This window comes from Lissotriton helveticus, chromosome 6 (genome assembly GCF_964261635.1).
Source record: "Lissotriton helveticus chromosome 6, aLisHel1.1, whole genome shotgun sequence".
In the NCBI taxonomy this organism is placed as follows: Eukaryota; Metazoa; Chordata; class Amphibia; order Caudata; family Salamandridae; genus Lissotriton; species Lissotriton helveticus.
Window position 1 is genome coordinate 2,113,220,142 of NC_136067.1, and position 13,791 is coordinate 2,113,233,932.

Below are 13,791 nucleotides of genomic sequence, written 5' to 3' on the forward strand. Positions count from 1 at the left end.
GCTCATGTAGACGTTGAAGAGGGTGGGGCTGAGTGATGATCCTTGCGGGACGCCGCATATGACTTCGGTGGCCTCTGACTTAAAAGGGGAGAGGCGGGGGGCGTGGCTTGGAGGGCGAAGATGGCGGTCGCAGCTTAGAGGAGCTCCCGCCGGCCCGAACATTATCCGATTATTATCCTGGCCCCCGAGCCCCGCAAACTGCCCTACCTGTGCTGGGAGTGTTCCGGGTGGCACCGAGACCTGTCCGGTGTGCCGCCCCGCTTCATCAGCAGCTCCAGTGATCCACGATTGTTGGCGACGCGGTGCGGCCTACTGTCCACGAGTGGAGCCGGGGCCTCAATTTTCAGGACCCGGGGCCGACGGCCAGTGGTCGGGCCGGTCGGGGGGATTCCCCGCCCAGAAGCATCGGCGCCGGAGCTCACGAGACCCACTGGGGGTACCTGGGAAGTCAGAGGCTGCACCGGGGTGTTCCTGGGACGGAGTGGGGGCACCGCGGCCTGTGTGGACCCCGGGCGACCGGGGCCTCGAGTTTCGCGACCCCTGGCCGGTCTGAGCCAGAGGGACCGGGGGTCGCTGAGGCTTGCTCCTAGTGCCGGTGTGACACCTACTGTGCGCGGCGACCGCTGACCACGTCCAGGAGGACCCTGAGGGGGTGAGTCGCGGCTCGGGCCCGACTGCCCGGTGGCCTCGTATTTTGCCCATAACGTGCGCTCTGGGGCGTGCCTCCCTTGGCCAGATCCCGAGACTGCTTGGGGCCAGTGACACGACAGAGGGAGTCCCCCCTGGATCCTGCCTCAAACGCTGGGGCTTTGGAGTGACATCGAGGCCTGCCTGGCCCTGGGGACGCCGGTGCCTCAAGTTGGGTGGGCCTCAGCCGGACGGTGTTTTCCTTGGCTCCTGGTCGGGGAGGTGGGCTCAGTGCAGCTGGAGAGCTGGAGAATTGCACGCCACATCGGACTTGGAGGACTGGAACTGGTGTTGCCTGGAGGGACGAGCCTACTGCCCGGATGGTGCGTGGAAGCCTCCCACGGATAGCCCGCGACAAACAGTGAGTGGCCCCCCCCTCCTCCCCCCCTCTGGTGGACCTACGCTAGGGCGCTGTGACGGGACTTGTGACCCGGGAAGTGATCTGGGCTAGTGAGTTTGAAGACCTGAGTGCCTGCCCTGCATCATCAGCTGCTGTGTGACACGAGTGGGGAGTGGGGTGGCCAGGAGGATGACGGAGCTGGACGTCCCAGGTTCTTGAGACATTCCTGTGCGTGTCCTGGCTCGCAGATCCTGGGCGAGGTCCGGACCGGGGTTCCTGGAGGCCCTAACCTGGTGAAGAGACTATCCTGCTGAACGCCCCCGCTGGGGCTTGCTGCCCGGAGCTGGGCTGCGGTGTCTGTGGTCTAGGGGTGCCCACTGGGGACGGCGTGCAAGCCCCGACGGAGTCTCCGTGGCCCCCCCGAGTGGACGCTACTGTTGAATTGTTGTAGACGAGGGGCCCACCGCAAGGGCAGTGAGGCCCTCTTCCTTGCCGCTGAACATGACGAGAGGTGGGGGCGGCACTGGGTCCACCAAGCAGGGGCCGATCGATAAATTCACAGGGCCCGGCGGAGGATCTGGGGCCTCCGGAGGTGGCCAGAACACAGGCCCTGATAATGCGGCCCTGATGGCCGCCATTACGCAGTCCAGAGACATGCTTGATGCCAAAATTGGGGCGGTTGGCGCCGATGTCATGCTGCTGCGTCAAGATCTCCGCAATGCTGTGGCCCGCATCACGGAAACCGAAACTCGGATTACAGGGGTGGAGGATGATGTGGTGGCTCTGAAAAAGAAAGTGGAGGACATGGCCAGGATCCAAAAGGGGCTAGCGCTCCGTGTCGAGGATGCGGAAGGGAGGGCGCGAAGAAATAATCTGCGCTTTGTGGGCTTTCCGGAGGATTGTGAGAAGGGGTCCATGGATGTATTCTTGACACGCTGGTTGGAGAGTTGGCTTCCCCCGGACGTCTTGTCGCGCTGCTTTGTAGTGGAGCGCGCCCATAGGGCCCTGGCACAGAAACCGCCGGCAAGAGAGCGACCACGTCCAGTCATCGCCAAAATCCTCAACTTTCATGACAGGGATGTTATTCTTCGAGAAGCGAGAGCAAAGGAGGACTTGTTGTTCGAGGGTCACAGGATTATGATTTTCCCGGATTATACCAAGCTGGTGCAGCAGCAGCGCCGATCCTTCCAAGATGCGAAAGCCAAGTTGCGTGGACTGAAAATTCAATATTCACTGTTGTACCCAGCTCGTCTGCGTGTTGTGTTTCATTCCAAGACCCACTTTTTCGACACCCCGGAGGCGGTGTTTAGCTGGACGGATGAGACAGTCAGGATCCGACCGAATGCCCAGCCGGGCCTGAACTCCGGAGCATCGCGTGGGTCGTCGCAAGAGAGGGGCGAATCTTCCAACAGGAGCAGGAGACCCAGGAAGTCTAGGTCACGGCGACGCTCCCAATCCGGGGGTGACCTGCTGGATGGTGCACAGTCGGACACTGCTCAGTCTGGGACTGGGACCTGAGGGCCGTGGAGCCCCCCTCTTGTCTCCTAAGCGACATTCGTCTCTGGCCTTTGCTGGTGACCATAGGGGTAACACTACTGATTGATGGGCTGGCGCATGGTATGGTATGGTCTAGGCCAGCGTTTCCCAAAGTGTGGTCCGCGGACCCCCAGGGGTCCGTGACACATTCCCAGGGGGTCCACAGGACTTGAGTGCCTAACGTCGGTATAAAAAAAAAACGCTCATGAGGTGTGAATGTACTTGCCGCCTGGGCGGCAAGACTGCAATACAATCTGACCCCCAGGCGCACAGCACATGAGAGGTGTGAATGTTGCTGGCGCCTGGGGCCTGGGGCCTGGGCGGCAAGACTGCAGTGAAATCATGCCAATCACCCTTCAGCTATAGGTGCAAGCTGAACGGTGATTGCCCTTAAATTGGGTTCTTTACTTCTGCCCATCACCTGACGTCGAGCTCGCACAGCAGTGCGTGCGTTTCCTGTTCTGTTTGTGACCAGCCCAGGGCATTTTGCTATCTGTCCCCATGTGTCCTGAAAGCAGCTGCGTGGAGAGATTGAAGAGCATTGAAGGCTGGAACTGCATGTAATTATTTAATTTGTCTGTGCCGTTTTGAGTGTGTATATTTAAAAACAGTCCAAGATCTGTGATGCATCCACTCAGGACTACAGCATACCAGATGAGTAAATATATTTGTAAATGAGTGCGCTTGTCACAACTGCCCTGAAGTTAAAATGATTCACTGATTTTAATCTTTTCCTTTCGCTAACTGCAAAAGCTTCTTAAACAATACCCATTAGTGACTGTATATTTCAAGGTACAATCTTATTTACTGGTGACCCTTCCCCTTTACTTCTGGTCTTTTCATCTGCTGCACACTTGACTATAAATTAGTATAACGAAGGCCTACGATTTCATGGCTTCAGGGTTGATGCACTGTAGCAGTTTCCACAGACAACCACTTTCTTCACATTCAGGCCTTGCTCAGTTTGATCCAGCTGAGTGTCAGAGGTTAAGAATAGCACTTTTGTAAACGTTGTGGTGGGGACTTCCCTGTGCCCTAATTTTATTATTATTTTAAAAGTGTTATATAGCGCTAGCTTTACCCCTAGGTATCGGAGCGCTTTACATACCTTTTCTCTCCCTTTAAAAAGTGCAACAGTCAGTAATAGGACTGAGAGCAAGCCTGTGGAACAAGATGCTCACACCACACGTGGGAAAGCGTGACATCTCCCAAGTGTCCCCGGTGTTAATGAGTTAATGATCATTATTGCACATTTACACGTGGGTTTATCATGAAGAAAATACACGAGCGCGGTGAGAAGCATCAAGTCTACATTGAGAGCTCATTATAGCAAGCGCTCTAAAGCCAGCAGACACTTATTGTAAATCTGCCCCTTAATGTTTAGCCTGCACAATAAGGCCCATATTTATGAAGTATCTGAGTGGTCCTTGGGTCACGCAAGGGCAATGCAAACGTTTCATTAAAATTTGCAAAGCCACACAAGGCCTGATTTGCGTGGACATGCGTGGCTTTGTAAAGATATGTGATGCAAGACAGCTGGTTTCTCTGCGTTATGTTACATTTTCATACATGCTATTTTCTGTGCATCCACCAAGAGATTTTGGAGTATTTCCAGATTTACAAAGGTTTGTAAACCTGGGGATGGGCCAAAATGCTGCAACAAGGAGGGATATCTCTATTTCTCCTCGTTATTTCTCAAATGCTTCTAAGGATTGTGTTGTGAAGGAAGCAAAGGTGGCTACTCCATCTGGGCAGAGGAGCGTCGCCCCCTCCCTGGTGCGGGCACAGCAAAAGTCAAATCTAAAATGGCAATAAAGTGGCTATATTACTTTTTTATTTTCTGCTCTGCTAGCTGCCTCAGTCCCACACCTCCCCACCCGCAAACCAAAACCCCTTTCCACGCTGCTCGCTGTCCGATACCGCTCTCATGAGGCGGTTCTCCAGCCGCTGTTCCGTGGCCCCTTCAAGGTACATTCACAAACCTCATGCCCCGCTTATCTGGGAGCGTGCATGCGACCCATGATGGCAGCGGGAGTAATACCTCTTACTCACCGAACCCAAACTGGCCAGATGAATCCAAGTCATAACAGCAGAGCACCTCATATCAACAATCTGCAAAACGTTGGTGCTGTTCAGAAAATGGAAAACAGCACAGCTGCGTTGTAATGCAAAACAATGCCCTTGTACTGCACTCAGCGGAATGTGATAGGAGCAGAGGAGTCTCCCGTGTGATGCCCAGATATGAACTGGCCATAGATGCCAAGGTTTCAAATTGCTAATGTGTGACATTTTCATAATTTCGCGGTAATTAGGAGTGACATTCAACAACTATGAGCACAGTTCTGTCTCTCTATCTGCGGGTTTCCCTACAGGCCAGTCTGACACACGCAGCATAACAATAATTTAAAAGGCGCAAAGGCGCTTCAGAACTACTGGCATTCACACTCTCATTCGGGAGCCCAATATGAAATCACTGCCACCCATTTTTTAAAAACAAATACATTGGCAGTCAGTTTATATGAATGAAGTTGCGGATTATCTTGCCCAAAGAGCACTGAAGAGAGTGCAAAACCAATGTGTCGATGGTCAGATCTTCGCATTACCAAATTAATACACACTGTACAAACTTGGCTGGTTGCAGCACTCACTTGCGAGTCCCCAAGCCACTGCAATGGTACACTTCTGATGCGTGATACTTGGCTGCTGTTCCTGGCCTTGAGCAGGGGGGCAGGGGAAGCATGGATCTTCGGAAGGTTTGGGACTCCCTTGCCCACAAGGGCTTCAGGGGCTTGTGTTACGCCCGTGATGGGGACTGAGCATGGGTCATGTTAGTAGGTTGTTGCTACATATGAATATGTGCAATATTGTGCAATATTGTCGTACGTAGACAGAAAGATTTCAACGGTCAGGATTTTCAAAAATAGTCAAACATTGCAATTAGAAGGACCTACATTTTATTTCTAAGTAAGGTCTCATTGACAAATTGTGAACTTTGTGTTTTCCAATACAGTTTGTGGAAAAATGGTACGGAGAGAGTTTGTGTTTATTATAATCGTCTTTAAGCACATGAGCACAAGGGACATAAAGAAGCTGCCACAAAGAAAAAATCGCCATTTCTCTAACTACGCATCCAAGACCCGGGTCGCAAATCTGTAATTTGAAATTTCCCATATTTGTACCACGGTCTTTTATTTGTCAGTAAGCGCTCTCTCGCCTCCGTTAGCCTCGTGCTTCTCCATTTATTTTTGGGTTCACAGAAATTGATTCCATACCCTGTTGTGAAATAGACTTGTCATTTGTATCCCAAACATAAGAAAAATGGATCGCTGGCTTAACCTTAAGCGGAAAGCCACTAAAGAAATCAATGATGGGCCATCCTGGTCAAAACAAAGTGATTTAAGTGAAAAGAAAAGGAAGTGTCGCAGATACGATGGTGAATATTTACTAATGGGTTTCACATGTTCAGGTTGCATATGGCCATGTTTGAACTGGGGTGGCTTGGTGAGCCAAATAACGATGGATTAAACCCAGATCTGTGAGTGGGGGTGAATGTTTTGCCATTGTGCAACATTCCGTCCATCATCTTGTTTGTTTTGCTGTTCACCCTATGTGGGAAGGGTATGCCCAGACGTGGGTCCCGTGCTCACTGCGCCACTGGAGTCAAGCTATCCTGGCTGAAGACGGCTGATAGCCAGAAACCGGTCCTAGGATGCTTGATTCCGGTCCAGGATAGACATGGCTTGGCAGTTCGGGCTGGACTGTTCCCATGAGGCACAGGGTCAAGATTGATTTGCATATGGCCATGTTTGAACTGGGGTGGCTTGGTGAGCAAAATAACGATGGATTAAACCCAGATCTGTGACTGGGGGTGAATGTTTTGCCATTGTGCAACATTCCATTCATCATCTTGTTTGTTTTTCAGGTTCAGAACATGAACTGCAACCACAATGCGTGCTATGTTATGAAATGTTGTCAAATGAGGCCATGAAACCTTCTAAATTACGAAGACACTTGGAAACTAAGCATAAAGAACATGCAACTAAATCCATAGAATTCTTCAAGAATAAAGAGCAAGAGCTCCTAAAAAGTAGAAACATAATTAAGATAACTGCAACAGGATCTGTTAATGAAAAGGCTCTGAAAGCTTCATATGAAGTGTCCATGCTCATAGCAAAAGCTGGGAAACCTCATACAATTGCTGAAGAACTAATAAAGATGGCTGTCTTGTGGTAGAGTTTTGTCTCAGCTTTTTGAATTAAGAGATGAAATCAGAGTTTTCTGCACTGAACTGGAATCTCCTTTTCCACTTCATGAGCGTTTACATGACTATACTTGGCTAGCTATGCTGGCATATATGGCAGACATCTTCACCCATTTAAATGCACTCAATTTGAGTATGCAAGGAGTAGGTATCACAATTTTTAATGTTGAAGACAAGATTGAGGCAATGATAAAAAAGTTAGACTTATGGACTCGTCCCTTATCACAAATAAATTTTGATTCTTTTCAGAACCTGAAGACATTCTTGGAATCTGCTGATGACGAATTATCGAACAAAGTCTTAGAACTTTTTATCCAGCATATTCAAGATATGCGGTGTAGTTTTCGCCAGTACTTTCCACTTCCAGATGAAAGCAAAAACTGGATTAAAGATCCTTTTAATGTAGATATTGACAATTTAATGGGGCTGACCCCATCTGAAGAAAACGGTTTGATTGAAATCTCTACAGATAGTACACTTAAACTTCAATTCAAGGAAAAGTCTCTGAGTCTGACAAATTTTTGGCTGCATGTACGAACAGATTAACCTGAATTATCGTACAAGGCCACTTAAGGTTTTACTTCCTTTCCCCACCACATATTTATGTGAGAAGGCTTTCTCAAATCTTATGTACCTTAAAAATAAGTGCAGAAATCGCTTGCAAAATGTTGAAGCTGACCTAAGGATTCAACTTTCAGAAATAATACCAAACATTGAAAAGTTAGTAGCTGAGATGCAGCACCATCCTTCCCATTAAAATGTTTTGATTTTTGCATATTTTTCAATCTAAAATAATAAAAGCTTTAGTAATGCAAATATTTGTTTGGTGTGTACTTGTTTGTGTATTTTTTGCGAATTACTGTTTTAATTTTTTTTTATTGAAATTGTACAAATTGCTTGGGGGTCCCCGGCTTCCAGTAGTGATTCAGTGGGGGTCCTCAGGAGTCAAAAGTTTGGGAACCACTGGTCTAGGCCATGGCTGGACACAGGAGGGGCATAATGTCTGTTGTAGTTCTGTCCCGCTGCGCTTAAGTGGTGGGTCACATGTGATTAATGGGGTTCGGGGTACTGACCCATGGGCGGCCTATTCCTCTCATGTTCGAGGGGGGCCCTAAGGGGAGGTACTGTTAGTTGGGGAGTGTAGGGGGATCCATTGGCTTGGGGGGCTTTGGGCACTCTGTTTTGGGCCTGAGGCTCTTTATGCCGCGACAGGTACTTCACTGTTCCATGAGGTATAGGGGTGGGGGAGGGGGGATAGGCGGGGGTTTGGTAGTTTGGGATGTTGTGTTGGTGAACGGGGAGGGGGGGGTGCGGGGTAGTTGGGTAGGGATGCACGTGATTTTTGCTGCTGTGATTTCTGTACTGCAAGGTGCTTGGGCTAGGTCCGAGGGTTTCCAGATGCTCTCCCACCGAGACTATGGGTGACTCCCCGGAGGCGGCGCCTGTTAGTGGCTCCATGAGAATTCTTAGTTGGAATGTCAGGGGAATGCTGGACAAAATTAAACGAGGAGCAGTACTGCGCTGGGGTAAGAGAGACTCGGCGGATGTCATGTTGTTGCAGGAAACGCATATGTTAGGAACGAAAGTACTGAGTTTACAACGTTTTGGCTATGCCCAGGTGTTCCATGCAGGCTTTACCAGGGGGTCGAGAGGGGTAGCTGTCCTCATTCATCGACGACTGTCTTATACTCACGAACGCCATTGGCTTGATCCCCAGGGTCGGTTTGTGTTTGTCAAGGGCATGATTGGTGTAGAACCTGTGGTGTTCGGCAGTGTGTATGCTCCCCCTCCCCTGCAATGGTCTCTGGCGGAGCGCCTGTTTGAATTGTGGGCCGAAATCCCGGACTGCCTGGCTGTGATAGGGGGTGACTGGAATGATGTGGTGGATGTGGGTCTGGACAGGCAGAGAATGCAGGTGGCCGCGGTGGCGCCTACCCCTACACGTCTGAAAGCGATGATTGATGGGTTGGGTTGGGTGGACGCATGGCGACATCTGCATGCCAGGACGCGTGAGTACACGTATGTGTCAGCAGTGCATGGCTCCTTCTCCCGGTTGGACTGTGTGTTTGTACCCGGGGCCTTCCTCGATAGGGTGAAGCAGGCCGTGATTCAACCTCGAGGACTGTCGGACCACTCCCCGGTCGCAGTACGGATTGCACTACGTAAACCACATCAGCCGTTCCGTTGGCGGATGTCTTCGTGGCATCTCCAACGGACAGAATATACGACACACATGCGCGGAGCAATAGCCCAGTATTGGCGGGAGAATTTGACAGAAGGCATGGACAGCGTGACGGTCTGGGAGGCCATGAAACCCACGCTGCAGGGCGTAGACATCGCCTGGTGTGCTGCCGCCCGTCGGAAGCATCAGGAGGCCACTGTGGCAGCTGCGGCTAAGGTGAGAGCTATGGAGGGGCAGTGTAGTGGAGATACAGGCGATGTGGCGCTCAGGCTACTCCTCCAGGCACAGCGATCATATGCTTCTATCCTACTAGACGAGGCTCGACAAGCCTGGCTGGCCACGCGGAGTAGGGTGTACCAATGGGGCGACAAATCATGCACTATGCTCCACCGGTTGTGTCAGCAAACTCTGCAGCTGATCGCTCTGCCGGGCCTTACGGATGGGGAGGGGATTGCCATGACGGACCCTGCTGCGCTTGCGGCGAGTTTTGCCGACAATTATAGGGTACAATACGCTTCGCGAGATTGTCTCCCACCGGAGGCAATTGACAAATTTATAGCTGACCTCCCCCCCCCGGGTGATATCGGATGAGGCCAGGACAGCTCTAGACCTTCCCCTTTTGGCGGAGGAACTGGGCGACGCGCTAGGACAACTTAACACGGGTAAGGCGCCTGGACCAAGTGGCTTTCCCAGTGAATTTTACAAGAAATTTCATTTGCAGCTAGGACCGCACTATCGGCAGGCTTTGGAAGCAGCTCGGGAGGGTGGTTGCTTGCCGGTAGACTGGCGTCAGGCTGAGATTGTGGTGTTCCAGAAACCGGGCAGGCCCCCCGACAGACACGAGTCGTATCGCCCGATTTCTCTCATTAATTTTGAAGCCAAATTATTGGCTAAGGCGTTGGCGAATCGTCTTCTCCCATATGTAGCAGATCTGGTCCACCCGGATCAGGCGGGATTTATGCCGGGCAGAGCGACAAGGCACAACATCAGACGTGCACAGGTAGCGGTGGGTGCGATGGGGGCGACTGGGGAGCGGGCGGCGCTCCTACTGGCAGACATCGACAGAGCGTTTGATTCTGTCAGCTGGACTTACCTTTTTGCTCTGTTACCGCGCCTCAACTTGGGTCCAGTTTTTGTCTCGTACGTCAAACTGTTGTACACCGACATCACAGCCTCGGTACGTGTCTCGGGAGCCATTTCGGAGAAATTCCCGGTTGCTAGGGGGACCCGGCAAGGGTGCCCCCTGTCCCCGTATCTCTTTGCGCTAGTCATGGAGCCGCTGGCTGCCTGGGTGCGCATAGACGCGCAGCTTCGTGGCTTTGTATGGAGTGCGAGCCTCACAGACAGGATCGCACTGTATGCAGATGACGTTCTTTTCTTTTTGACGGACCTTGATCGTTCGGGCCCGCGTATTTTGGAGATATTGCGCATTTTCGGGGACGTCTCGGGACTCTACCTTAACCCGCGCAAATCGACTCTCTGGGTGCTAGGGGGCCGGCGCGAGGTGTCTCCTTGGGCAGCGGATCTGCAGGTAGGGATTGGTGGCCTGAAATATCTAGGAGTCTTCCTATCGGAGTCTGCCGCTATTGCGTGGGAGCGTAACATACAACCGGTGTGGGACAGGGTTCAATCCGACGTCAAAACGTGGTCCCGCATGCCTCTTAATATCTATGGCAGATCTGCTATTTTTAAGATGGTGGCCCTCCCTAGACTACTATACCAGCTACAAAACCATCCGTACAGAGTGGACCCGCAGTGGTTCCGGCGTGTAAATTCCTTACTAGGCCGGTTTTTATGGGCTGGGGGTGCTTCTAGGGTAGCACTGCAGACCTGCTTTTTGTCCACGTACTGTGGAGGTCTCGCGACGTCAGACATCTTGTCATACTACCAAGCCTCTCATTTGTTGGTCTTGAATGAGTGGTGGTACGGTGGCCGTGACGATCCGGCGTATGCCCTAGAACATTTTCTGATGGGAGATGCCACGCTCCATACACTCTTGTATTCGGCAGGGCGGCATAAGACACTGCCACATGTGACTCAAGTGGTCTTCCTGATTTGGAGGCTGGCACTGCGTCGCATGGGCTGGTGGGGAAGACTGACAGCCGAAACTCCGCTGTGGAACAACGGACGGCTCCCTGCACTGGCCTCATTGCAATGGTTTGGAGGCTGGGACTCCATAGGGATCTCGTCGCTTGGTCATATACTTACCGGGACTACCCTTAAATCCTTTGAAGCGCTCAGCGCTGAGTTTGACATGCCCAAGACCCAGTTTTTTAAATATCTACAGCTTCGTCATGCTCTGGCGCCGAGTCTGGTGCCAGCTTCCAGACTTTAGCCCCGTGGAGGCTAAGCTTTTCATGGGAGACTTGGGGAATAAAAAAGTCTCAAAAATCTACCAAACACTGGTCACTCACTGCTCCTCTTCCCTGGTGTCGTTGAAGGCCTCTTGGGAGGTGGATGTTGGTCCGTTGGATGAGGATGACTGGCGGGAGGCGCTGGAATCCCCCTGAGGCACGGCTATAGCAGTGAGGTTGCGATTCATACAATATAAATACTTGCATCGGGCCTATTACACCAGAGAGAGACTGTGGAGGGCGGGCCTTATTGCTTCCCCAGATTGCCTGCGCTGTGGGGCCGAGAGAGGCACATTGGTGCATACTGTGTGGTCGTGTGTGGGCCTGGTCTGGTTCTGGGGTGGGGTGTGGGACTGCCTATCGGAGGTGCTGGGATGGGATCTACCTCGTACACCTAGGTTGGGTCTTCTTCATGTCCTAGATCAAGTGGGTGGTAACATTTATAAGCGCCATCTCCTTCTGCTGGGCCTTGTTGTGGCCAAGAGGGATCTAGCGAGGGCCTGGAAGAGTGACCGCGCCCCCCCGCTTAGCGCCTGGAAGGCGGGCTTAGACTTCCTCATGGGGCTGGAATTGCCAGTGTTTGAAGCCAGGGGCTGCCCTCGGAAACATTACAAGATCTGGAAGCGGTGGGCGGACTATAGAGACCTGACATTGGAACCTCCCGCTGAAACAGAAGATGGTCTATCCGCTGATTGAGACCTCGGGGCCTGGATAGCTCCAAGACACTTAGTTGTGTTTCCTTATGTATACTGCAGCTGATTGTGATCACGTGCATCGGGATAGGGCGGGATAAGGGGTGGGTAGTGGGAAATGTTGCTGTTGTGGGGGGGATAATGAGGCGGGTAGGGGCTAGTCAAAAGTTTGAGCTATAAGTATATTCTACTGTATTTTGCCTGCTGACGTGTTCTCCTGCTCTTGGAGGACTGTACACTTGATCTGCTTGAACTTCTAATAAATACGGTTATGAAAAAAAGGGGGGAGGCGGACTCTCTGAGTTCTTCCAGCTAGGAACGAAATGATCCAGTCCAATGCTTTTCCTTGAATTCCGATGTTTCTGAGGCGTTGTATCAGGGTGCTATGGCAGACTGTGTCGAAGGCTGCGGAGAGGTCAAGGAGGATAAGGGCGACTGTGTCTCCGTTGTCCAGTAGTGTTCGAATGTCGTCTGTTGCTGCGATGAGGGCGGTCTCGGTGCTATGGAGCGCTTGGTTGGCACGGGTCAGGGGAGGGTTTTAACCGGGGAAAGTTTACGCATTCTGCACATTGGTGTAGTTTGCGTTTTATACAAGAGTGCAGGGCCGGGAGTCTATTTGCAAATAGGAGATGCATGATACCACCGGCACCGACTATTAACCAGAACCAGCCTCCCACACAGGCAGGGCATCACTCAGGGTCACACCGACCCAAGAACCACAAATTCTGTGTTGTCTAACTAATCCTATTCCTTGTTGAGATTATACTACATATTTGGCCCTGAGATGGAGATACCGTGAGCGGAAAGTGCTCAGTACCAGGCCTGTGAAATACAAATATTTTAGTTCAACATGGTTCAAGAAATAATGTACATTTTATGTTGCATTTAATTTATGATTTAAGCAATACTACGTTTATTGCATGATTTAAGCAAGGTATATTTTTAACCAATAAATGCCTTAGGTGTCTGGAATGTGGCTGAGCTGAGATTTTCATGATAGTCTTATAGTCTGAATTCAGCAGCGTAATAGGACGGAATGTATGAAGCTCTGTGGTTATACTGAATAAGCAGCTACCTATGTTATGACATCTATTAATGTAATAACTGCACTTTCACAATTGCTTTATTAACCTTCCTGCTTTCTCAAATTTGCTTGAAAAAGCACGATTTTTCTTCTCTTTTTTCAAAATGTTCACGGGGGGAGAACACGGAGGTTCGGGCTCGCTCGCTGTGCTCGCTCACTATGGTGCAGTATGCAAATCAGTTTACGCCTCACCCCTTTCAAATGTCACCAGCCACCCCTGGGTCTGAGGTGGGACAGGGCGAGGGGAAACAATATGTGAAGACTGTGATCACACGGAGAAAACATTTATACATGTGGTCTGCACATGTCCGGCCCTATCGATCCAAAAAAAGAAATATCTTTCAAATCTGTTCAGTTCAAGACATATAAGAACTCGTCACCAGACCGTCATTAGAAGCTTAAATCCTCAGGACTCGGTTTTAAACACCAGTTTCGTAAAATCTCTCTTGTTGGTAGAAAGGAAGCTGGGTGAGTGACATGTCTTCTTAAAAGTTCATGCAATAACCAGCTGTGTGTTGGCGCTTTGTATTTCAAAGTCAATGCTTTATTGTGTAATGATTGCAAGTAATCAATCATAAATAAATACATTCGGAATTTGACATGTTTAGGAAACTTCTTGTACTATGCCTACTTAAAATCCATGATCCAGCCAGTT

The 13,791-nt window shown here is 50.8% G+C and overlaps 1 protein-coding gene across 1 annotated transcript in view; it reads left to right on the plus strand.

The window, feature by feature from the left end:
• Positions 1–13,791, plus strand: part of LOC144763074 (NACHT, LRR and PYD domains-containing protein 12-like) — a 699,377-nt gene that overhangs the window by 264,279 nt on the left and 421,307 nt on the right. The window lies entirely within an intron of this gene.